This window comes from Mus caroli, unplaced genomic scaffold, assembly GCF_978045245.1.
Source record: "Mus caroli unplaced genomic scaffold, Mus_caroli_1 scaffold_18, whole genome shotgun sequence".
Classification (NCBI taxonomy): domain Eukaryota; kingdom Metazoa; phylum Chordata; class Mammalia; order Rodentia; family Muridae; genus Mus; species Mus caroli.
The window spans coordinates 74,525,854-74,551,175 of record NW_028227273.1 but is presented as its reverse complement, the minus strand read 5'-3'; the positions used below and the strand labels follow the sequence as shown (position 1 = coordinate 74,551,175).

The window sequence follows — 25,322 nt, the reverse complement described above, 5'->3', positions numbered from 1 at the left end:
ATTGAATAATCCGAATATTGATACGTTAAAAAGTTACTAATTGAAGTAAAACTATTTTACCTTACTTGAGATTGCATTTTTTTTCTGGAAAAATACAAAGAGAAAACTTTATCAACTATTTAGCATTTAAAATATGTCTTCAAAAAAATCCAGTAACATAAATTGGAGATTAGATAAGATCAGTTATAAAATATTAATATTTTAGAAAATTACTGGTTGATATTAATTGGCTTTGGTTCACAATTGAATTAAATCCTCAAATCTTACTGATTGCTATCATGGGAATACCTTTACACATTAAAGCTGATAATGCTCTGGTTTATATATGCAGTTAAATTTTTAAAATAACATATTATAACATAAGACCTATATGGGTTTTCTGTACAATTCTATAGATCAAACAATTTTAGAAAAATCTAACTATATTTTAAACAAGATAATAATAAAAGAGGGATATGAGATCACCTAGAGATGCATTTCATAATGATTTATTAACTTAAAAATTTTGTATGTCAGTGACACCGTGTAAAAACTCTTGAATCTTACCATGGAAAGTACAAGAAGAGAAAAAGAGGACAGCAAAGCCTTTGAAGATGTCAAAGTTGAACCCATTACATGAGAACAACTCAAAAGAAAGAGATGTCAAAAACATTTGAGTGCTTAAACTTCTTCCTCGTTTAGGTATTTATGGTAATAATTAAGGTCACAATGCTCATATTTTCCCCCAGAACACCTGCAACAATCAGTTGGATAACTGAAGGAGATAACATAAATGCCTCTATAGTAGCTATCCTCACGCAGAGCAGAGAAAATATTAGCTTCTATGTGCACACCACACATTTCATAATATATCATCAATATAAACATGTCCCTACAATGTTACTTTTAAAGCATTGTGGATTTTCAGATAAAAAGTACCCGGCACCATTAAATTTAATATCATCCTGACAAGAATCACTTCGAAGATGGTAATATCAACAACTCTTCCAGAGTCCAGCCTGGACTCTGTTCAGCTGTTCATTCGAATTCTGCATCCAAGACAGCTTCAAATATATTAGCCCTAGTTTTTCCAGATTCAATGACTGCATCATGTGGGCTTGTAGTTTTCTAGTCACAGATGTTTCCAAAAGGCCTTTATACTGAATGAAAGAGCCAATGCTCCCAGGGCTTGGCCAATATCCCAATTTATTTTGTGTCTCCAAACAGTTTGTTGCTGCCACACAGGAAGAAGTTTTCTGTAGAGAACATTTCTCTCATTCCCGTGAGAGGTGGGATGACTGGTTGCTGTTGCCAATTTTTGGTCATATATTGTGGTTGGTTGCAGTTTGTTGATGGTCAAGGATGAAAGAAAAAATATCCAGGGATTCTTTGTCTCTCTTTCTCCTCTCTCCTTTCTCTTCTCTCTAGTGTTAGGGTGTGAAACCAGGGGTAATTTTGTGGAGAAAGGAAAAGAAGGATAGAATATTATATCTCCCTTTAGAATATGAAAGGGACAAATGTCTGGAGTTAGGTTGATAAGGATTTTTGGTGATGATTGAAATTTTAATGTCATAACTAACTAATTAGATTAACAATAATTAAAGAGTTATACCTAACTACTATGTCTTTGCCAATTGTCCATCATCAAGCTGTTAAATAATTTAGGTAAGTAACAACCTAGAGGTTTTTGGTTGCCCCAAGAAAATAAAATCCTTTCCCAATGTCAGTGATTTAGACAGAAGATTCAACAATCAAATAGAAGGTTGAAGAAGGTGACTACATTCCAAAAAGAGAGCTGTTCTCCTTCTGAGAAGCAATACTTTATTCTCTTCCATTAATATAGGACTGGTACCCATTGCTATGTCAAAGTCAATACTGGCTACTAAGACTTCTCTATGATTTCCTGGAAGAGAGTTTTGGTAAATTAGAATTACACTTTACTCTTTAACCCATGGATGGACTATTGTTTGTTTGTTTTTTAATTTTGCCTATTGTCATGTTCCGTTTAGTCACCTGTTATCATACAGAATGTGTCCATGATTACATATTTAATTTGATAATAAAATAGCTTGATTTTAAAATCCTTAGTTTAAGTTTCTACACTTACAAAAACTACTATTATAAACTGTTAGTAAAAATTAAGAAATTCGCGTTGGAAGTCAGTCACCTTACAAATGAACAAATCATTTAGGGCATTCAGAAATACCACTTAGCCATGCTCAGAATTGATGCACTTATTTTAGCAAATAAGCCTAACATTGTCTGCTGTAATATGTTTCACAGTTTGAGCTTAGAATGACTAACGAGAAATAAGCAAAACTTTTTCTATTCAGATAGACATTAGACAGATAGTTCTTATCAACTACAGAAAACTTGGGAATGTGTCATTTATATTTTAATTAAAAAAAAAAAAGCTTGTTTTGTGATAAAGATACACATCACAGAAGGCAACACTCTGAATCTCCTCCAAAGAAGATGATGGGCAAAAATCAATCTTATGCCCTGCCCCCGACTTTGCTACAAATTTTAGCAAAGTGTCAACTAGACTATACAGATATCTTTATCTTTACTGATGACAGTACAGAGTCCAAACTGTTGACAAGCAAGATACTGAATAGGAACTTACCCAACATTTTCTAGACAAGGTAGGGTTGAATTCCCATGCCTGATCTAAAGCTGTACTACAGAGCAATTATATACTGCATGGTACTGGTATAGTGACAGACATGTAGACCAACGGAATAGAATTGAAGACCCAGAAATGAACCCACACACCTATGGTCACATGAACTTTGATAAGAGAGCTAAAACCATCCAGTGGAAAAAAGACAGCATTTTCAACAAATGGTGCTGGCACAACTGGCAGTTATCATGTAGAAGAATGCAAATTGATCCATTCTTATCTCCGTGTAAAAGGTTTAAGTCTAAGCAGATCAAAGAAGTCCACATAAAACCAGAGGCAGGGAAACTTATAGAGGAGAAAGTGGGGAAAAGCCTCGAAGATATGGGCACAGGGGAAAAATTCCTGAATAGAACAGCAATGGCTTATGCCATTCCAGTAAATGAAATCTCATAAAAATTACAAAGCTTCTGTAAGGCAAAAGACACCATCAATTAGACAAAAAAGGCCACCAACATTTTGGGAAAGGATCTTTACCTATCCTAAATCAGATAGGGGACTGAAATCCAATATATATAAAGAACTCAAGAAGGTGGACTCCAGAAAATCAAATAACCCTATTAAAAATGGGGCTCAGAGCTAAACAAAGAATTCTCACCTGAGGAATACCAAAATGGCTGAGAAGCACCTGAAAAAATGTTCAGCATCCTCAATCATCAGGGAAATGCAAATCAAAACAACTCTGATATTCCACATCACATCAGTCAGAATGGCTAAGACCAAAAATTCAGGTGACAGCAGATACTGGCAAGGATGTGGAGAAAGAGAAACACTCCTCAATTGTTGGTGGGATTGCAAGCCTGTATAACCACTCTGGAAACCAGTCTGGCGGTACATCAGAAAATTGGACATAGAACTACTGGAGGATCCTGCAATACCTCTCCTGGGCATATATCCAGTAGATGTTCCAACTTGTAAGAAGGACACATGCTCCACTATTTTCATAGCAGTCTATTTGTAATAGCCAGAAGTTGGAAGGAATACAGATGCCCCTCAACAGAGGAATGGATACATAAAATCTGGTACATTTACGCAATGGAGTACTACTCAGTTATTAAAAAGAATGAGTTTATGAAATTCCTAGGTAAATGGATGGACCTGAAGGGCATCATTCTCAGTGAGGTATCCCAATCACAAAAGAACTCACATGATATGTACTCACTGATAAGTGCATATTAGCCCAGAAACTTAGAATACCCAAGGTACAAGTTACATTTTGCAAAGCACATGAAACTCAAGAAGAACAAAGACCAAAGTGTGAACACTTTGCCCCTTCTTAGAGTTTGGAATAAAACACCCATGTAAGGATTTATAGAGACAACTTTTGGAGCTGAGACGAAAGGATGGACCATTTAGCGACTGCCATAACTGAGGATCCATCCCATAATTAGCCTCCAAATGGTGACACCATTACATACACTAGGAAGATTTTATTGAAAGGATCCTGATATAGCTGTCTTTGGTGAGGCTATGCTGAGGCCTAGCAAACACAGAAGTGGATGATCATAATCAGCTATTGGATGGAACACATGGCCCCCAGTTGAGGAGCTAGAGAAAGTACCCAAGGAGCTAAAGGGATCTGCAAACCTATAGGTAGAACAGCAATGTGAACTAACCAGTACCCCTGGAGCTCATGTCTCTATCTGTATATGTATCAGAAGATGGCTTATTTGGCCATCATAGGGAAGAGAGTCCCCTTGATCTTGCAAACTTTATATACCTCAATACAGGGAAAGCTGGGGCCAAGAAGTGGGAGTAGATGGGTAGGGGAGTGGGGGAGTATGGGGGACTTTTGAGATAGCATTTGAAATCTAAATGAAGAAAATACCTAATTAAAAATGTTATTTTTTTTAAATACATACATACATAACATACATACATACATACATACGTACATACATACATACATATATACATACATACATTTACAAAGTGAAGTAAAACAAGAAGTTAAAACTGGCAAAGATTTAATTTTTCAAGGGAACAATGTTACTGACCTAGCATGGAACATACCTTAACAGGTTCTGACATGTGGTTATGGCACTAAGAGTCAAGTATTAAAGAAAGACATTCTGGCTTCATTCTCTGTAAATAAGTACATCAGTTAAAGCCAGGCTTATATAAGGGATATCTGTGCATGGAGAATTAGAATAGCCATTATGTCAAACTCCAAAGTAGAAGCCTGGAATGCTTCATGATGTTGAAGATTCAAGAGCTGTGATATAACTGTCCAGGGGAACTGCTAACCGAGAATGGATAAAGCCAAAGATAAAGAACTATTTCGATGTCAGTTAGAGATGAAAGGAATTGGAGATGTAATGCACATTTTGATATCAGACATGGAGGTGCAGAGTTTGTAGTTTGTTCAACTTGTTTTCTGTCTTGCTTTGGTACAGTATTTCCTGACTATGTTCTTTTATCTCAAAATTGAAATGATATTGTAAATTCTGTGCCATGATATGTTGGAAGTATATGATCTACATTTTAATTGTTATTTTTCAGGATTTTACATTGCATGGTAGCATAAATTTCAGAAAAGTCGTTGAATTTGTCCTTCAAACAAACTTGAGGTTATTTTAGGGTATGGGAAATTAACGTGGACTAAATACATTATGAACTATTGTATGGCTACAATCCTATCAGGGTCAGGGAATGAAATGTAGTAGTTTGTACAGGAATGGCCCCAAAGACTATTCTGTATAGATGTTTTGACCATAATATGTGGCACAGTTAGGATGTGTGTCCTTGTTGGAGTAAACACTGATTTGTTAGAGGAAGTGTGTCACTCTGGTGGTGGGATTTAACTATTGAGAAGAACAAGTCTAGCCAGTGTGCCCTAATTTCTACTTTTTCTGCCTGTGGATTAAGATATATAGCACTCAGATAATTTTGAAGAACATTTATGCAGGTATACTGTCATGGTTCCCAACATGACAATAATAGACTAAAACTCTGAAACTGTAAGCCAGCTGCCATTAAATGATTTCTGTATGAGAAAATCCATGTTCTTTGTGGCTCCTCACATCAATAAAACACTAAGAAGAACTCCATCTTAGATAGGGATTGTACATCAGGTTTCAGCGTGAAGCCAAACTCCATTTTGCTTGCTTGTGTTTGATTCACTTGAAGATTCACAGTTCATTTCATGTTATTATATTTAATGGGAGCTCATAAATATAGCTTTCTTCCTGTGTTGAGATTTCATTTTTTCCCTAAGGTTATGTTTATCCTCTGATTCTTAATTTATTTCCACTGCTTTTGACCTAACATTTTTTTTTTATTTATTTATTTATTTAATGTAAGTACACTGTAGCTGTCCTCAAACGCACCAGAAGAGGGCATCAGATCTCATTACGGGTGGTTGTGAGCCACCATGTGGTTGCTGGGATTTGAACTTCGGACCTTCGGAAGAGCAGTCGGGTGCTCTTACCCACTGAGCCATCTCACCAGCCCTAACATTTTAAGTATTGTGGGAGAAGAAATATTTATACAATGAAACCTTAATGAAAGTTTTTTTTTTCTGTGATCAACTGACTTTGACAGATATATTAAGTAATATTATTTTGTTGGTATGTATTTCTGGCCTTTGAGAGTAAAATGTATTTTTTTCCACAAAAGATATTATTAAACAGATAAAGATTCGTTTCAGAGAGTAGAACAAGGCAAGTGTGAGTTATTGAGTTCATAGCTCCCAAAAGAATATGAGTATATGCCTTTAATCCCGTGATTATATGGAGTATATGAGAGAGAATCAAGAGAATCTCTATAGGTTTGCTGTGTAGAGATCTAGGCATATGTGAAATAAAACTAAGAATTTCATCAGGCAGATATGCTGGTGCAAGCCTTTATTCTGTGTAGTCTGGAAAAAGAGACAGGTAGGTGTTTCTGAGTTCATTATCAGTCTGATATACACAACAACATACAGTCCACTAATATATACAGAGTTATTGAGTAAAGGAAGCAAGCAAGTGAGCATTAAATGAATGAAATGCATAAATGTATTAGTGTATTAATACAGAAATACATAAACAAATATAATATACTATAAGTAAAGTGAATAGTTAGGAATCAAACTTGTGTTTTCTTGATTTGAATTTATTCTTTCTGAACTATATACAACTGCATGCTCTAAGAGACATACATTCAAACAGTCTCATATACAAACACCATAATATACACAATGATAACAATGCAAATGTCAAGGCACTGTACTCATTTAATGTCATCTATTCAGATACAGAAGCAGCCTTTTCTGTTTCTTTATATGACACTAGTAATTTCATGCTGTTATACTCAAAAAATTATATGAGAAAAATAGCTACCAGGGTCACATGCAAAGAAATGAACTTTAGATATTATTTAAAATCTGTTTTTAAAAAGTTGTTAAGTTGATAATTAAAATAGAGGGTTTTTATATGTGAAGACTGCAGAAGGCCAATGATCTACATTCCAACAGATGTGCTCTTTGGGGGTAAATAATTCCTGACTTATAAACAGAATGTGTAAACAATCAATCTATGTACTACAAATAATATATTCTTTGAAAATATATAAATAATGGCTAGTAATGGTAAAGGAGCTTACCTAAAGCTATTTACCTAATTTAATGCATTTGGTCATGTTTAAGAAATTAAATTACATATTTTATAGATTCAAAATTAAACTATATAATGTACTGTCTTAAATATGTAAATGGGTGTAGTAAATTTGGTCATCTTCTTATGTGATTTTATGCCACTTTAACAGGTATAACTTTAATAACTACAAGTATATTCTTGCTCTGCAATTTTCAATTGAGGAGATCAATAGGAATCCCAATCTGTTACCCAACATATCTCTTGGATTTGATTTCTACAATGTCAGATTCACTGAGAAGTACACTCTTGATAATGCTTTTATTTGGCTCACAGGTCTTGTGCATAGAAAGTATTTTCCTAATTACAATTGTAAAAAGAGAAATTTCACTGCAGTACTCACAGGAACATCATGGATAACATCTTCCCAAATAGGGACATTGCTTCAACTCTTTAAATTTCCACAGGTGAGAAAATTTGGATTGTGGGAACTGAGAGTCACTTCTCTTTGTTCATATTAGAGCTGTCTTTAAACTGAAAGAGTAATTGATCAATTATCAAAACATCAAAGAAATACTCAGAACATGGAGTTAAATTCTGTTTTCTCTTCCTTGTAAAATAAAGATTTAATGTAGTAAATGAAATCCTAAGTCCTTGAGACTTACAGGCCTAAAAAAAATTCTGTTAAATGTAGTGACTGCAATGACCCTTTAAAATATTCTCCTGTCTTCTATTGCTTTAGGGAGGAAATTTTGATTGATGTTATATTCTTTCTCTTTTATCCAATTTACTTCAGATTACCTTTGGACCTTATGATCCTTTATTAAGAGACCACAGTCAGTATCCTTCTCTCTACCAGATGGCCCCTAAGGACACATGTCTTTCACTTGCCATTGTTTCATTGATGGCTCATTTATGTGGTCATGGGTTGTTCTCATACTCCCTGATGACCACAAAGGAAATAAGATTGTATCAGATTTTAGGGAGGAGATGGAGAGAAAAGGCATCTGCCTAGCTTTTTTAAAAATGATCCCTGCAAATGGACTTCACATTTTGCCAAATTCTGGGAACATATGGATGAGACAAATGTAACAATTGTTTATGGTGATGTTGATTCACTAGAAGGTGTAATGAGGAATATTGAACAAAGCTTATTAACACACAATGTCTGGATCATGAACATTGAACATCATGTTATTGACAGAGCTGACTATTTCATGTTAGACTCATTCCATGGAAGCCTAATTTTTAAGCACAATTATGGAGAGAATTTTGAGTTTACCAAATTTATTGAAACAGTTAATCCTAATAAATACCCAGAGGACATTTATCTTCCTAAGCTGTGGCATTTGTTTTTCAAATGCTCATTTTCTGACATTAATTGCAATGTTTTTGACAACTGTCAAACCAATGCTTCCTTGGATGTATTCCCTCATCACATATTTGATGAGGCAATGAATGAAGAGAGCTCTAGTATTTACAATGGTGAGTATGCTGTTTCTCACAGCCTCCATGAGATGAGACTTCAGCAACTTCAAATGCAACCATATGAAAATGGCAAAGGGATAGTGTTCTTTCCATGGCAGGAAATCACCTTTTTACTGTATTTTATTGTCAGCACTCTGGCATAAGAGATTTGCACCAACACTAACTTAGGTATTGTAAAATTCATTTATCTTGTCCAGTATCAAGAATTGTTTGTTTCTAATCTTCCCTAGAAGTCAAGATAACATATCAAGTGAATGATGTTGGGAAATAGTGTGTAAGATACCAGGAGCAAATATGCTCAGTCAAAATTAAGTTCTTTTCATTGATATCTAGCTGTACAGCCTTCTTACAGTAATAGAGGCAATTAATATACTCATTGCTTAATATATTTGTTACAAGAGAAATTAAAACAGGAACACTTAAGTGAAACAATGATGGTTGGTTCATATAGAAATAATGTCTTTTAATCAAATTCTAGACATATTCTAAATGCAAATGAGTCTTGTTAGGTTTTAAAAAGTTGATATTTTCATAAATCAGTTGTTATTGATTGCTTACTTGAGGTTGGTTCTCTATTTTCACTTGAAGATCAATAATAATGGTATTCTGAACACTTAGGTTTTCACTTAGTCATCATTAATGGAATCTTCATTAATGTTGATGTTCACACCAGAATTTAAGAACAATAAGACATGTTCCAAAACCAATGTTTTATTCTGCCCCTTGTGCACAGTTAAATATAAATTTTTATTTTTTTTAAGCTTAACAGATTCCTGAAGGACACTGAAGTGAAAGACAAAAGGTATTTAGATTGTGGACAGACAATAGATACAGAGTATGACATTCTTAACCTTTGAAATTTACTAAAGGGCCTTGGATTGAAATTGAAAATAGGATCATTTTCTGCAAATGCTTCACAGGGTCAACAGTTATCTTTATCTGAACAGATGATACAATGGCCAGAAATATTTTCAGAGGTGTGTCATATATTATCTAAATGCTTAGTGCCTATATTAATAACACAATTATGTTTTCAAATATAGTGATGCTTGGCTCAAATTCCATGACACTTTGATTATCAGTGTAAAATAGCATAAAGTAATTCTAGTATACTGGCTTTTGATTTTTTTTGCATCAGATAAATGGAATTATATAGTCTTCAATAAGTCCTCCACTGCTAACTCACATGAAGATTTGTTTTTCTCCATTTGTAAATAATTAGGGGTGTGAAACAATGTTAAAGGACATTTTCATCTCCAACTGCCTCATGTGTTAATGTACTCTATAAAAATCTCATTTGGGATTAATGTCACAAAACAATATCACATTTATTTTTTTAATGTATAGTCAGAAAAATGACCAAATATTTGTTTTATAAGAAAGAATAAAGGTTTTTATGGTTCTTGAATTATCAGAATCTACAAATTCCAAACCACTGTGCCATAATGTTATCAGAAAATAAATTCCCCTGCAATTTTGGTGAATATATAATGTCACCAAAAACAGAAATAAGCATTCAGATGCTTTATCCTATATGGAATATTTTTCTTTCATAATACCATATAAGAACTTCATTAGCATCCCTTAATTGTTCTTTGATTCTCAATATGTCCTACCTCATCCAATGTTTAATAATAACTTAAAAGTACTAACAGAACAATTTGAGGGTGAGGAGTGTCATATTTTAAAATACATGATTTACACATGTAAGATGGTGCCGATGATATGATATTCTCTGGATGCAGAAAGCATTGACTACTTTAAATCTTTTCTATCTTCCTTGCAATTGTGACATTTGTAAAATAAATAATGACATTCAAAATTCAACTGTAGCTTTTCGCCTTAGCTTTATCTATATGTTTTATCAAATACGCATATGTACAAATTCATGATTTTTGCTTCCATGGTAATTATAAATCCCCTCAAATTGAAAGTCAAGATTCACAGTAATGGTTGAAATTGTGATGCTCAACATAGGTGTCAGAAAATAGAAAGATAGTATTAGACTAGATGGATCACATTGACTCCTATATCATGTTGTTAATCCCTAATGTTTCAAAAAATTGCCCTTAATACTTTAAGGTTCCAAATATTTTCACACTATGATAATTCTCAGATTAGAATTTTAAAATTTATTCCTTCTCCAGGTCATAATCGTTTACTGTTTTTTAAGTATCTTTTAAAAAATTTTATTGGTTACTTCATTTATTTACATTTCAAATATCTCCCTTCCTTGTTTCCAGTCCATCAATACCCTATTCCTTCCTTCTTCCCTGGCTTCACTTTTGCTGCTGCTCCCATCCCCCTCCCTACTCCTGCCTCATTGCCATAGCTAGCATTCCAGGAATCAATCCAACAGAGGACCCAGGGCCTCCCCTCCAATTAATGCCAGATAAGGCCATTCTCTCCTATCTATGTTGCTGTAGCCTTGGATCTATCCATGTGTATTCTTTGGTTGATGGTTTACTCCCTGGGAGGTCTGGGGATTCCACTGCATTGATATTGTTTTTACTATGGGGTCCCAAAGGCATTCACCTTCTTCAGTGCTTAACTCCTTGACTGGGTGCTGACTCAGTGTTGACTCCTTGACTCCTTGTACTCAGGTGGTTGGATGCAAGCATCCTCATCTGTATTGGTAAGACACTACTGGAGCCTCTCAGGATACAGTTATATCTATCCCCAGTTAGCAAGCAATTCTTGCCATCAACAATAATGTGTGGGATTGGAGGTTGCATATCTATGGATCCCTGGAAGGGGCAGTCTCTGGATTACCTTTCCTTCAGAATCTGTTCCACTCTTTGTCCCTGTATTTTCTTTAGGTAGGAGCAATTCTGGGTTAATATTTTTGAAATGGTTTAATGCCCCCATCATTCATCCCAGGCATTGCCTAACCTGGGGATATGGCCTCAACGGGTTATCTCTACTATTTATGAGGTATATAAAAGCTAATGTCATTATCAATGAATCCTGGGAGTCTCTTGCTTTCCTGGAATCTGTGACTTTATGGTAACTACCACCATTTACTCGTTCCTTATTACTACAAAGGATCTTTTAAATAACTCTTCCTTCTGTATATGACCTTCAAAAACTGTTTTTATGTTTTTTTTTTCATAATACACAAAGCATTAGATAACATTCTTTTCATTCTTTTCAGATTCCCCAATCTGTGTGCAGTGAGAGTTGTAAGCCTGGATTCAGGAAAGTAACCTTGGAGGGCAAGGCCATCTGCTGCTACAAGTGCACTTCTTGTGGAGACAATGAGATTTCTAATGAGACAGGTAAATGCAGATATTATGGAAAATTTCATATTTCTCCACTGGATTCAACTTGGGTGTTCTGTTTCTGGGCTAACATCCACTTATCAATGAGTGCATATCTAATAACTTCTTTTGTGATTGGGTTACCTCACTAAGGATGATATCCTCCAGATACATCGATATGTCCAGGAATTTCATAAATCTATTGTTTTTAATAGCTAGGTAGTATTCCATTGTGTAAATGTATCACATTTTCTGTATCCATTATTCTGTTGAGAGACATCTAGGTTCTTAAATACATTAGAAATGAAAAAAGACCTGAGTAAAGAAGACCTGAGTAGAGTCATATATAATTATTTTTAATTTCTATATAATTATTTTTCATTTCTTCTTTTTTTCTTCTTTGTTGTTGTTGTTTTTCTGGTCGTTTTTCGAGACAGGGTTTCTCTGTGTAGCACTGGCTGTCCTGGAACACACTCTGTAGACCAGGCTGGCCTTGAACTCAGAAATCTGCCTGCCTCTGCCTCCCAAGTGTTGGGATTAAAGGAGTGTGCCATATTGCCTGGCTTTTAATTTCTTCTTTTTTATTAGATTTTTTTATTTACATTTCAAATGTTATCCCATTTCCCGGTTTTCCCTACTAAAATCCCTTGTCCCTTCACCTGCTCAGGAACCAACCTATTCCTATTTCCTGGCACTGGCATTTCCTTACAATGGGGCATAGATATTGCAAAGGACCAAGGGTCTCTCCTTCCATTGATGATCAACTAGGCTGTCCTAGCCTAATATGAATCTGGAGCCATGAGTCCCACCATGCATACTCTTTGTGGAGGTTTAGTCCCAGGGAGCTCTGGGCATACTGGTTACTTCATACTGTTGTTGCTCCTATGGTACTGCAAACCCCTTAAGCCCCATGGGTCCTTTCTCTATCTCCTTTAGTGGGGACCCTGTGTTCCATCCAATGGATGGCTGTGAACATCCATTTCTGTATTTGTCAGGCACTGGCAGAGCTTCTCAGAAGACAGTTCTATCAGGCTACTTTCAGCAAGCACTTGTTGGTATCCACAATAGTGTCTAGGTTTGGTGATTGTATATGGGATGGATCCCAAGGTGTGGCACTCTGAATGGTCATAATTTCAGTCTCTGCTCTATGCTTTGTCTCTAACTCCTTCCATGGGTACTTTATTCCCCCTTCTAAGACAGATTGAAGTACCCATACTTTGATCTTCCTTCTTGAGTTTCATTCAGTTTGGGATTTGTTTCTTGAGTAATCTGAGCTTTTGGGATAATATCCACTAAGCAGTGAGTGCATATCATGTGTGTTCTTTTGTGACTGTGTTACCACGTTCTGGATGATATCTTCCAGCTACATGTATTTACCTAAGTAGTTCATAAATTCATTGTTTTTAATAGCTGAGTAGTACTCCATTGTATAAATGTACCACATTTTCTGTATCCATTCCTCTGTTAATGGATATCTGGGATCTTCCAGGTTCTGACTATTATAAATAAGGCTGGTATTAACATAGTAGAGCATGTGTCCTTATTATAAGTTGGAGCATTTTCTGGAAATATGCCCATCGGTGCTATTTTTGGGTCCTCAGGTGGTACTATGTACAATTTTCTGAGGAACTGCCAGACTGATTTCCAGAGTGGTTGTACAAGCTTGCAATCAGCTTTGCATTGCTTTGCATCAGCAATGGAGGAGGGCTCTTCTTTCTCCACAACCTAGTAAGCATCTGCTGTCACCTGAGATTTTATTCTTAGGCATTCTGACAGATTTGAGGTAGAATCTCAGGGTTTTTTGATTTACACTTCCCTGAGTACTATAGATGTTAAACATTTCTTTAGGTTCTTTTCGCCATTCAGAATTCCTCATTTAAGAATTCTTTGTTTGATTCTGTACACCATTTTTTAAAAGTTTATTTGGTTCTTTGGAGTCTAACTTTGTGAGTTCTTTGTACATATTGAATATTAGCTCTGCATCAGATATAGGATTCATAAAGATCTTTTCCTAATCTGTTGGTTGCTGTTTTGTCCTACTGATAATGTCCTTTGACTTACAGAAGATTTGCAATTTTACAATGTCCCATTTTTCAGTTCTTGATCTTAGAGCATAAGGTATTAGCGTTCTGTTCAGGGAATTTTCCTCTGTGCCCATGTGCTTGAGGTTCTTCCCCACTTTCTTTTCTATTAGTTTCAGTGTATCTGATTTTATGTGGAGTTCCTTCATCTACTTGGTTTTGAGCAATGGATCAATTTGCATTCCTCTACATGCTAACTGCCATTTGAGCTAGCACCATTTGTTGAAAATGGTCTCTTTTTTCCACTGAATGATTTTAGCTCCTTTGTCAAACATCAAGTGACCATAGGTATTTGGGTTCTTTTTTGGGTTTTCAATTCTATTCCACTTATCTACCTGCTTGTCACTGTACTAATACTATGCAGTTTTTCGCACAAAATTGCTCTGTAGTACAACTTTTGGTCTGGGACGGTGATTCCACCTGTAGTTATTTTATTGTTAAGAATAGTTTTCAGTGTCCTAGGGTTTTTGTTATTTCTGATGAATTTCCAAATTGCTCTAACTCTGTGAAATATTGAGTTGGAAATTTAATGGGGATTGTAGTGAATCTGTAGATTCCTTTTGGCAAGTTGGCCATTTTTACTATTTTAATCCTTCCAACTCATTAGCTCAAGAGTTATTTCTACCTTCTGATATATGCTTCAATTTCTGTCTTCAGAGATTTGAATTTCTTATCATAGAGATCATTCACTTGTTTAGTTAGAGTCACAACAAGGTCTTTTATATTATTTGTGACTATTGTAAATAGTGTTTTTTGTCTAATTTCTTTCTCAGCTTGGTTATCCTTTGTGTAGAGGAAAGCTACTGATTTGTTTGAGTTAATTTTAAATCCAGCCACTTTGCTGAAGTTGTATATCAGGTGTAGGAATCCTCTTGTTGAATTTTTCGGGTCATTTATGGATAATATCATTCTATCATATCATCTGCAAATAGTGATATTTTGATTTCTTCCTTTCCAATATGTTTTTTTTTTCTAATTGCTCTGGCTAGGACTTCAAGTACTATATTGAATATGTAGCAAGAGATTGGGCAGTTTTGTCTAGTTCCTGATTTAAGTGGGATTGCTTAATTTTCTATATATTTAATTTGATGTTGGCTACTGGTTTGCTGTATATAGCTTTTAATATGATTAGGTATGGGCCTTGAATTCCTGATCTTTCCAACCCTTGTATTATGAAGTGGTGTTAGATTTTGTCAAATGGTTTCTCAGAATCTAATGAGATCATCATATCTTTTTTTTTGTTTGTTTGTTTTTCTTTCATAGTGGGTTGCTTTGATGTATTTCAATATATTGAACCATCTCTGCATCACTGGGATGCCTACTTATCCATGATGGATGAACATTTTGATGTGTTCTTGGATTCATTTTGCAAGAATTTTATTGAGTAATTTTGCATCAATGTCCATAAGGGAAGTTGGTCTGAATTTCTCAGTCAGTGTGCAGTGAGAATTGTAGGCCTGGATTCAGGAATGTAACCTTGGAGGGCAAGGTCATCTGCTACTACAAGTGTACTCATGTGCAGACAGTGAGATTTCTAATGAGACAGGTATATATAGATATTATGGAAATTTTTTGTTTTTCTACTGGATAACAATGTGCTAGCAAGTGAAAAAGATCTGAGTAGAAGTCATATATGAACATTTTATTTCTTCTTTAAAGGACATGAAATGTCATATTTATCACCAACCACTTTAAATTGCTCAACACATTCATTAAAGATCCTTCTTCATTTATATCTTTAATCCAGTGCCAATTCTAGTATTTGTAGACACAATATACTTTCCTGTACTTTTCTATGCTTTTCATTTCAGAGTACTACTTAACATGTATTAATAAAGTATCAAAGATAATCTTTCAAAATGCATTTTAATGATTTTTAAGAGCCATTGAAGGCTCAGACCTTTTGAATCTTCATAAGGAACAATAACAGCTTATTTCTCATTTTTACTTATTTCATAATTTTATACAATTTTTTTTATCACATTCACCACTCAAACTCTTCCTAGATTTATTGCAGCCTTACTAACTTTTATTGTAGGAATAAAAAAAATCTAATACACTTCAGGATACTCATGTATAGTTACATTTGTGAATGCCACTTAAAGGTTGTTAACCAACCAGGTCCTGTACACTGAAAAGGAAAACTGATTATCCTCCCAGTAGCTATCAATTGCTAATACCTCATTTTCTGGAGATAGGGGTGTCTTCATGGCTATCTCCAATATCTGTGCTGAAATTTGTCCGTGTTAAACCAGTATGCATCTAATACAGTTTCTCATGTGATATGAATTCATGGGAACATTTTCTCTGTGTTCAGAAAATATTATTTTGCAATCTTCTGTACTCTGAAGGTCTTGGTAACTTTCTGGCATCTATTGGATTAGAGTTTTACATAAATTTTTATTTAGATACTAGACCCGTTAGGAAAAATTAGGGATTTTGGTCTTTTGGAGGAGGTGTACTGCCAGGAACTGGTTTTAGGTTTTAAATGTCCATGTGACATCTGATCTCTATTTTTTTCTTTTTCCTGCTGCTGCCTTCTAATCAGGATTTAAGCATTTAATTTGTGTTTCCATGAGATCTAATCTCTCCCTGGCTGCTTCTATGCTTCTTGCTATTATGGAAATGAAAAAAATTCTCTATATCTGTAAGCACATACCATCTTTAACTTATTTATTTATTTATTTATTTATTTATTTATTTATTTATTTATTTGCAATCCAGTAATGGTACCCTCTCTGTGGCAACCCTCCCACAATTCCTTATTCTGTGATTTCATCTCCACTTTGACCTTTGTGCTTCTTAAGATTCTTAATTTCTGCAGGTTTATCCAAGGTTATCTGTGCTTTTTGGCTAATATCAACTTATTAGGAGAGTACATGTGATGTATTTTTTGGGGACTGTGTTCCTTACTCAGGTTGATATTTTATACTTAGATCCATTTTCCTTCAAAAGTCCTTATGCCCTTGATCTTAGTAACTGAGAAATATTCCACTGTGTAAATGTGCCACATATTCTGTATCCATTTTTTTTCCATTATAGGGCATTTGGGTTGCTTCCAGCTGTTGACTCTTACAAAGGAGGCCACTGTGAACATAGCATTGCATGTGTCCCTGTGGGAACTATTTGGGTATATACCCAAGAGTGGTATAGCTGGGTTTTCAAGTAGGTCTATTTCCGATTTTCTGAAGAACTCCAAGAGTGATTTCAAGAGTGGTTGTACCAGTGTGTAATCCCAAAAGCAATAGTGGAGTGTTCGACATTCTGCTCATCCTTGCCAGCATGTACTCTCACCTGAGTTTTTGGCCTCAGCCATTCTAATAGGTATATGTTGGAATCTCAGCGTCATTTTGATTTGTACTTCATTAATCAATAAGTGCTTTTTAGCCTTTAGAGATTTGTCTGTTGTTAATTCTCTGGTTTATGCTGAGTTTCTTGATCCACATGGACTTGAGTCTTCTGAAAGGTTATAAATATTGACCTGTTTTTATATTTCTTAATACAGACTGTTAATTAGAACAGCACCATTCATTGAGTATGCTTTCTTTTTTATTTTTATTTTTTCATTCTTTCTCTCTCTTTCTCTTTCTTTCTTTTTTTCTTTCTTCCTTCCTTCCTTTCTTTCTTTTTTTCTTTCTTTCTTTCTTTCCTCCTTTCTTCCTTCCTCCCACCTCCCTCCGTCCCCTCCCCTCCCCTTCCTTCCTTCCTTCCTTCTTTCCTTCCTTCCTTCCTCTATTCTTTCCTTCCTTTCTTTCTTTCTTTCTTTCTTTCTTTCTTTCTTTCTTTCTTTCTTTCTTTCTTTCCTTTTTTGGATTGTATGTTTTTAGCTTCTTTGTGAAATTAAAAGTGTCCATATGTATGTGGGCTTATGGCTGTGTCTTCTTCTCTATTCCATTTACTGACCTGTCTATATATGTACCAATACAATGATTTCTCTTTCTTTTTTATCAGTATTGCTCTGTAGTACAGCTCTATGTCAGGGATGTTATTTCCACAAGAAGTTCTTTTCCTGTTAAGAACTGTTTATGCTAAGCTGTGCTTTTTGCTTTTCTATGTGAAATTGAGGATTGTTCTTTCAAAGTTTATGAAGAACTGTGTTGGAATCTTGATAGGGATTGAATTGAATCTGTTGATTGCTATTGGTAGGATGGCCATGTATACTATGGTAATCCTACCAATCTATGAGCATGGTTGGTCTTTAAATTTTCTGAAGTCTTCTTTAATTGTTTTCATGAAAGACTTGAAGTTATTGTCATATAGATGCTTCACTTACTTGGTAAAAGTACCACCAAGATATTTTATAATATTTCTGCCTATTGTGAAGGGTGTTGTCTTTCTAATTTTTTCTCATCCTGTTTATCCTTTGTGTAGAGGATGGCTAATAAGTTGTGTGAGTTAATTTATTATCCAGCTACTTTGCTTAAATTGTTTATAAGCTGTAGAAGGACTCTGATAGATTTTTTTGAAGTCGCTTATGTAAACTAATATATCATCCACAAATAATGATACTTGATTATATCTTTTTAAATTTGTGTTGCCTTGATCTATTATTGTTTTCTTACTGCTATACCTAGAACTTCGAGTGCTATATTGAATAGATAACTAGAGAATGGGCATCCTTGTCTTGTACCTTTATTAGTAGGACTACTAAAAGTATCTCTCCATTTAATTAGAGATTGGCTAATGATTTGCTGTATATTGAGTTATTATGTTTCATTAGGGCCTTAAATTCTGATCTCTCCAATACTCTTAACATGAATATTTATTGTATATTATCAAATGCTTTTTCAGCTACTCGTGAGATAACCACATTATTTTCTTTGAGTTATTTTTTTTTATGTAGTGGATTACATTCATGGAATTTTGTATATTCACCCATCTCTGTATCCCTAAAATTCTACTAGAGAACTCTACAGCTGATATAACCAATCAAGAATATAGCTGGATACAAAATTAACACAAAAAAATCAGTACTTTCCTACACATAGGCAAAATAATGTCTGAGAAAGAGGTTAGAGAAACACTACCATTCATAATAAATGCAAATAACATCAACTTCATGTAGCTTTAAGTATGTGAAAGATCTGTATGACACAAACTTCAAGTTTCTGAAGAGAGAAATTGTGGAACTTATCAAAAGATGAAAACATCTCCCTTGTTTGCAGATCCATAGAATTAACATAGTGCATATGGCCATCTAACCAAAGTCGATGTCCAGTTTTATTGCAATCTCCAACAAAATTCAAACACAATTTTTCACAAATTTTGAGACAATTATCAACTTCAAATGGACACTTCTGATTATTATAAAGTGCTCATACAAATATCACATTTCAATAATGGTAAATAATAACAAATTTTCCTCTCAAAATTTTAACCAAGCATAATCCTCACACACACACAAACATAAACATGAATATATAAGTGAATTCTTGAATGTATCCTGTTTATGCATAAAAAGTTTCATTCACACACTAAGAATACATCTGGTCAGTGTATTTTAATTCATTATATTTTACAACAATATGTAGCTCAAAAAATGCTAAACACTGTAAATCTAAAAAGATAACTGATAGAAAGTTAAACAGTAAGTTAATATTACCTATTATAAATTAAAATATCAATTCAATGTTCTTGATGAAGTAAAATTAACACTCTGGTTGTCAATTACATTTTTTAGAAATATAGAAATATTATGCAATCCACTGTCTTGGTGTTTTACTAATGTATGAAACCACCATGACAAAGTCAAAATATATAGGGACAATATTTAAATTTTACTGGCTTACCAGTTCAGAGGTTCAGTCAATTATCATGGTAGGAGCATAGCATCATCCTGTCAAGCATGACTGAGGGGAGCCTACATCTTCTTCTGAAGGCTGCTAGTAAAAGACTGGTTTCTTGGCACATAAGAAAAGGGTATTAAAACCTATGCCCACCCTCACACAACACCTTCAACAATACGTTAGAACACCCTGGGCCAAGTGTATTAATACTAGGACTTTCCACTCTCTGGGCTCCATTTGCATGTTTAACCACTTGAGTTTATGAAGTCAATAGCTAGGCATAACCTTATGAAAAAGTACATTTTGTCCAAACTATAACATTCATATATTTTATAAAATACAACATAAATAAAAGTCCAATTTCAAAGTCTCTTTTGCGATTATTTCAAACTCTTAAGCAAGACACAAAATAGTTGGGCAAATTCCATCCCTGGATATCCAAGTCTGACATCAAAGAGATCTTCAGATCTTCACTACCTTTTCATCTTTGTTGAGTACAAGAAACTTTTTTGTCCTGGGCTTGTTCCAATTCCTGCTAGCAGCTTTCCACAGTAGATATCCCATGGCTCTGGAATATTTAACATTTTGTGGTTTCCAAGGCTACTTCAACATTATTGCTTCTTTCAATATCAGGGAACTAGACATGATCTTCTAGGCTCCCTCAAAGGGATTGCCATATATCTCTAGCTCTGCTCTCTATAGCAGCCTATTCCCTTGATGATTCCACTCTATTCATGTTCATGATTGTGTTGATCATCCCATACAGTTGGCATCTCCAATGCACTAGGTCTTGTATTTCAGCTAGGCTTTACTAATAGCCTCTCATAGGCTCTCTTCATGATGCTAAGCCTCAAATTCATTGCATGACTCCTCTAATCCTAGGTCATGAACTGCAACTGAGGCTCTAACATCTCCAATGCCATTTCAAGGCTTCTTATAGTACCAAGCCTCAGTTACTCTCCACGAGCCTTTCATAATTTGAAATCCAGTAATACCTGGGTAACTGTGACACCAAGTCAAGTTGCAGATCAATGTAAAACCTTGGCCATCTCTGGAACACAGCTTTTTTACTCTCAGAAATGACTTCACAGATGATTTCCCCTCAGTGATGCTGATCAATTCTTAATTATTGCTAATTTCCTAGCTCCAGCTAACCAGCATCCATTGTTCTTTTAGTCTCTTATTCTTATTCACTAATAAGCCAGAACTGAATGGCCAATGATTCTGAGTTTGGCTGCTTACTGGGGCTGGAATAAGGCTCCCCTTTGTTCTATTAGCAGCTTTTGTTTTAAAACTCTGTAACTGCAGAAGCTTGGCTCTCCATCGACTTGCTCTGTAATTTGGCTTTAAACTCAAAATCTGTATGGCTCTGTCCCTAGAATACTTAGATATAATATATGTACTATATCACATGTGGATTTAAGATTTTCCCTGCATTGAACATGCTCTGTCACAGGCAGCCCTGAAACTCAAGGATCTGCTTTGCAGGAAAAAAAGTATGGTAAAATATTTGCTCAGGGTAGGTCCACTGGGTGATGTGAGATTCCTGAAATTTGAATGTCCACATCTCTATGGGACTGCTGGGCAGGTATCACTTTTGGGGTGAGGGAGGATACAGTTTGGGGTCCCCACTGACCAGCTGTATTCAGGCCCAACTACTAGCCACTACAGATGTCATAGGGTTCCATGGAAGAGCCATTTCTAGGTGCCCTGGATTTCAAGGAGGCCAGGGATGACAGATTCTCACTCATAGACATGCCACATGCTGCTCTATGTCATGGATGGGCTGAGAACAGATTGGAAACTCATGGGCAGACTCTGACCCAGGTCTGAGGAAAAGGGCAGCAGGAGATCTCCAGCTGTGTTCCCACAGAGAAGAGAATGTTTAGTTTGGTCAGTGGGGAGGTTGCTTATCTGGAAGCCTTGACTAAACTTTAGGGAAGCTTTCTGGTGGGAAGTTAGACAACACAGCTCTTTAGGGGAAAATGTACTCCATTGCTCCTGCACACTAGATCTCAAAGAGAAGAGGCAGTCCATGGTCTTAGCATGTAAATTGCAGAAAGGTAGAGAGAGGAAGAGAGTAGGGAAATAGAGGCAGGATATACTGGACATGTGAAGACAGGTGGGAAGGGAAGGCAGAGGGGGGGGGAGCAAGGGAACAAGAAAATAAGAGGTAAGAGTGAGGAGCAGGTACGCAACTTTTTTATAGTGCGATGCACTATCTTGACAGTTGCCAGGTAACACTGGGGTACCTGGTTGTTGCCAGGTGACTATAAGGGTAGAGTGCAGACAGTATACCAGTATCTTGTGACATTGCCTACAAGACTAATGGCCATGTATCTCTCGGCAGGGGTCTGTGGGAAGTATAGCTGTGAGAGGATCCAGGCACCCAAGAGGCATGGCTGAACACTTATCCATCATCTAGGTCAAAAGACTGTGTCTTCCAGTCTCAACATATGGATCACAAGTTTGTCGTCTATTTCTAGACTACATTCCTTATTAAAACTCCAAATTATCCCCTTTACAAATGCAAATTCAAACAATAGTTTGGTTGGGTGAGATCTTGCACAGAGATCACCACTCTTTTTACTATGTTTTCTCCTTGAAACTAGCATCTATCTTCATTTCGTTTCCTGGTGCCCATTTGTTTTTACTTGAACCATATGTTTTCTGTCTTTCCATTTTAGACTTGCTATGCTTGTATGAAAATGCTCTTCATGAGACTTAATCAGATATCAAAGCCTCTGTTCATCTTTTGGGGACTTACTGTGTTAATTTAGTTATTATATATGTCTTTATCTTACTCTCAGGTAGGATTTTTACAAAAGGGCAAAAGACAAACACCTCCATCAGCAAAATATAACAAGAGCAGCACCTTATTGAAATTCTTCTCTTCTGAAACATCTACAACCAGTCTTCCACAGTTAAAATCAACCTTAGCAGCAAAGTTTTCCATATTCATTCAAGGGTGGCCCATTAAGCTTAATTTAAAGAATGTTACTCTTTATCAACCCAAAATCTCAAAACTCACATTTTCCCAACCAAAACCATGATCAGATCAATCAAACAAATATCTCACTACAGGCACTATCTGGTGTGTTAGTTAGGGTTTTACTGCTGTGAACAATCACTTTGACAAAGTCAACTTTTATATTTCATTGTGACTGGCTTACAGTTTCAGAAGTTCAGTTAATAATCCTCAAGCTGGGAGAATGGCAGCATCCAGGCAGACATGGAACAGGAAGAGCTGAGAGTTCTGTATTATCAGGTTAAATCTTCTTGGAAAAGAATAACTTCCAGGTATCTAGTATGAGGGTCTGAAAGCTGACTTCCACAGTGACATACTTCTTTCAACAAGGCCACAATTCAAAAGAGTGCCACTATCTGTGTCAAGTATATTCAAGCTATCATATCAACATTATGTATTTTATAAATCTTGGAGCATCTATTTAAAGTTAATCACAATATTAATGAAAATATTAAAAGGTTCCAGGGCATAATATTATATTTATTTCAAAATTCCCTCATAGTTTCTATAAATATTCATAATAAATGAAAATATGTGCTTCCTTCAGATGTTAAGGAAATATAATACTGAATGATTTTAAGCACTGTACAATGTAATAAGGTATATTCCAAAAATTCTATCAGAGAATGAACAGAATTTCAAAACATAAGGAATTTTAAACAAGAAAGTAAATTTAGTATTCATGTATAAGAAAGCATTACCTGAAAATTTTTGCAAAACCTTTTTCTTCTAATCTAGATTTTCCATGTGTAAATTAAGAAGGATTTGAGAATTATGAGTACTATCAAGGCAACAGTAGGTTTTTCTTATGTAGCTTAGTATTATAGTTACTTTCAAAAGAGTTACACTAATGTCAGTAAAGGCAGAAAAATATTGTGTATAAAGAGAATAAAGGCATATCTATTAAAATTTAAATAATAGTCAAGAAGATTTTTAAGTAATTTATTGAAAGTTGTTGAGTAGCTGAAAAGCTACAGTACTGTTCTTCAAAAAGTTAAGGCTTGAGAGTCTCCCAAATTTCCCAGTAAAGTCATTCCCAATTGTACATACATTGGCTCTACTGAATGAACAAAGTGGCAATAAAAATGTCAAAGTAAGAGATAGAGAGCAGAAGGAGTTGTTAGAATAAACTGAGGGAAAGGAAGGTGCATGATAATTTTATTTATAAAAGAATTCATAAAATGATATTATACGTGAAGGTAAAAGTGGAAATTAATGTGGAAGCAACAAAGTTCAGTTTATCAATCTAAACTTCCGCATACTATTATCTGTATTACTTTGTACCTAAGAAAACAAAAGACAGTGGTTTCTTGACAGTCCTAGGAGTTAAAAATGTCTCATAATAAAAGGAATCACCGTGTAATGGACTCCTCTTTTCATGATAACCTATATTTTTGACATGATCAATACCAGTGTGTGAAGTGTCCAGAAGGTCATTATGTAAATACAGAGAGGAACAACTGCTTCCAAAAATCTGTGAGCTTTCTGGCCTATGAAGACCCCTTGGGTTGGCTTTAGCCAGTATAGCTTTGTGCTTATCTGCACTCACATTCTTTGTTACTGGCATCTTTGTGAAACACAGAGACACTCTGAATGTAAAGGCAAATAATTGAGCTCTTGGTTACATTTTGCTCCTCACACTCACATCCTGTTTCCTGTGTTCTTTGAATTTCATTGGTCAGCCAAACACAGCTACCTGCATCCTTCAGAAGACTACCTTTGTAGTTACTTTCACTATGGCTCTTGCCACTGTGTTGGCCAACGCTATTACTGTGGTCCTTGCCTTTAAGGTCAGTTTTCCAAGGAGAATGGTAAGGTGGCTAATGTTATCAAGGGGTCCAAACTACATCATTCCTATTTGCTCCCTGATCCAGCTTCTTCTTTGAGGAATATGGATGACAACCTCTCCACCATTCATTGACCAAGATGTTCATACTGAATATGGACACATCATCATTTTGTGCAATAAGGGCTCAGCTGTTGCCTTCCACTCTCTCCTGGGTACTTCTGCTTCTTGGCCCTTGGGAGTAGTAGTACGGCCTTCTTGTCTAGAAATTTGCCTGATACATTCAATGAATCCAAATTTCTGTCATTCAGTATGCTGGTGTTCTTCTGTGTCTGGATCACTTTTCTTCCTGTCTTCCACAGCACTAAAGGGAAGATCATGGTGGCTATGGAAGTATTCTCTATCTTGGCTTCCAGCACAGCACTCCTTGCCTTCATATTTGGTCCCAAGTGTTACATTATCTTGTTTAGACCAGAGAAAAATTCATTTACTCATATGCGGAAGAAAACATACTCTAGAAAGAAGAAATTTCCTACAATATAGTTGAAAAAAATAAATGTAGCTTTTATGTTAACAATTTCATAAAATGAATCACTCATATATCATTCTAAAATATCTTATACAATACTACGATGAATCCAATTTTATCATGTTATATTC

At 35.3% G+C, this 25,322-nt stretch overlaps 1 pseudogene; it reads left to right on the top strand.

Moving 5' to 3' along the window:
- The first annotated feature begins 4,911 nt into the window (after window positions 1-4,911).
- Window positions 4,912-25,205, top strand: LOC110288881 (vomeronasal type-2 receptor 116-like; annotated as a pseudogene).
- The last annotated feature ends 117 nt before the right edge of the window (window positions 25,206-25,322 follow it).